Source organism: Rhinopithecus roxellana, chromosome 5 (assembly GCF_007565055.1).
Source record: "Rhinopithecus roxellana isolate Shanxi Qingling chromosome 5, ASM756505v1, whole genome shotgun sequence".
NCBI lineage: Eukaryota > Metazoa > Chordata > Mammalia > Primates > Cercopithecidae > Rhinopithecus > Rhinopithecus roxellana.
This window is the reverse complement of record NC_044553.1, coordinates 36,824,501-36,827,221: the sequence shown is the minus strand read 5'-3', so window position 1 is coordinate 36,827,221 and position 2,721 is coordinate 36,824,501.

The following is a 2,721-nucleotide window of genomic DNA, read 5'->3' as shown; positions in this document are numbered from 1 at the left end:
AAGCCAGGCACAGAAAGATAAATATTACATGATCTCACTGAAATGTGGAATCTAAAAGAATCAAACTCATGGAAGCATCGAGTAGAATGGTGGTAGCCAGCAGCTGGTGGTGGGTGGGGGAAGTGGGGAAGAGAAATGAAAAGATGTTGGTCAAATGGCACAAATTTCAGTTATGCAGCATGAATAATTTCTAGATATCTGGTCTACAACATAGTAACTATAGTTAATAATACTGTATTGCATTACTTGACATTTGCTAAGATAGTAAATCTTGAATGTTCTCATCACAAAAAAGGTAACTATGCAAGTCAATTGATATGTTAATTAGCTTGATAGTAGTAATGATTTTACAATATATTTGTATACCAAAACATGACATTGTATATCTTATGTATATCCAACTTTTGCCAATTATATCTTAATAAACTGGGAAAAATAAAACAAAAGGCTGACTCTGGCTACTCTGCAGAGAACAGGCAGTAGGAGGGAAGGGTAAGCAGAGCATGAGGAGGAGGCCATTGTGATAATAAGGACATGAGAATAAGACTAGAGTATCTTTGGAGGTGATTGAATTTATTGGATCCTGGATAAAGTTTGGAAGTAGAATTTGCTAATGATTTAGCTATAGTTGTGTGAGAGAGGGGAAGGAAGGATGACTCCAAATTTGGCCAAGTTGGCAGGGTGGCCCGTTGCCTTCCTAGCACCATTTCTGTGCAGTCACTCCCCAACCCCCACCCCCACTCCTACTTTGTTTTATTACCCTCTTCTAATCCTGAGGACTCTCACATTTAATTACCAAAGTACTATCTCAGTGTGACCTTTCTGTACTACCCCAGCCTTCCCGCTTCAGTGGTTCCTCATATTCTACTTCTAAATGTATTTTTACATTCCAAACTTTTTAATACTGTGTTCTAGCCTACAAATTCCGTGCATAGTAACTGACTAGCGATTTTGCAAAAGAAAATGAGGACAAAGTTACTAATTTGAAAGTGTCATACGCTCCAACAACCACCACCCCATACATTTTCATTTTTAATGTATCACCTCTGCCTTATCCCATAATCATGAGCCTTGTAGGAATTTTAGGCAATTTGAGAGTCAATAGTGATAAATCTGGGGAATGGGGACCTTTTTTAGCTGGAGCTACTTCATTTATTTTATTTTTATATCAACCTGATTGGTAAGTATTATTATTAGAGAGAGGAACTGAGTTTATGTGGACTTGTCATGGCTTGTTACTTACTAGTTTGAGGATATGGCTAGTAAGTAACAGAGAACTGGTATCCACCCAAACCTGCCTGACTCCAGGGTTCACACTCCTCCCTTCACTCTGGTGGAGCAGAAGGGTGTGCAATTAATTTCTGGGCTATAAAGACACCAAGAATGAGCTTGCTCCCTAGGTTTGGCAATTTTCTGTTATTTCTAAGCTGAAGCCCGGCAGGAGAGAACTCAAATTATTAATTACATTTGTTTCCAGTGTTCAAGACAGTTTCATGAGTGATATTCACTTCAGAGCTATATTCTGCCAGTTTATTACAACACCAAACTGCTTGCTTCAGAGTGTAGGAGCTCTACATGTCCTTTGGGTACAAGATCTGGGGCAGTTTCAGTCAATGGAAGTAAAATAAGGTTAGAAGTTGAAGTGAGGGTTGTTTCTCCCCCACCAACCCCTTCACTAGATTTACCATCTCCTGGCAAGAGTTTGGGGTTGACTTACATCTGTCTCATCACTTGTAATGTGACTGTATCACATTGAACTATCTGAATCCCTTTACCTTTCACTTCTGTCTACAGGTTCAGGGAAAGAGTGGGGTATTTATGAGCCCATCAATTTAATAGACCATGTCAATTTCTCCATCTCAGTTTGTAAAGCATACCCATGTGGATTTGAAAACTGCCTTTCAGACATGAACTTTATTTTTCATAATGAGGAACAGAGACATTATTGGGGAAGTGAAATGGGGAGAGAGGAAGGAAATAGTAATAAATCTTACCAAGGCAACTTCCAACCCTGGATTATGTCATTCAATTAGGATATGCTTATGTAGGTAAAGATACTAGTCAGTATTTGCTTCCTTGCCTTAGAAAATCCTTCGTGTCACATTGGCTCACACTGGTAGTCCATTTATCTCTTAGAAAAAGCACAGAAGCAGAAATCTGTATTTTTATTAGGTATTTAAAAGATTATCTTAAGTTTCATAAAAGTAACTTTTAGATTTATGTCTGCTACTGCTACTGTTAAACTTCAGCAAGCAAATAGCCATACATGACTAGTAGTTATAGTTTGATGAGAGGCTACTAGCATTTCAAATCAATGGATTAAAAAGGTAGTAAGTAATACATTTTTTGAAAAATGTATAGTATTTTTAAAGCAATAAAAAGTTATATTTGTTTCCCTAGCCTATTAAAAAATCACACATAGGCATTTAATGATCTTGGCTATTAAAATAGAACAATGGCATATCAAAAGGGAATTAGGGTGTAGTCAACTATGCCATGAATAGTTACCATGTATAACAATAATAACAGATGTGCTAGGGACTTTACATATGTTATATGTTACATATGTTATATTTAAATATATGAATAAGTTCAATACCCTTAGAAAAAATTAAGATCTTCTGATTTCATTACATGATGAACAGTTAATTTTTAAATTTTATTTTGCGTAATTTAAAAATTAGTTTGCAATTCTAAGCATAGTTAAAGCTTATGGTGGGC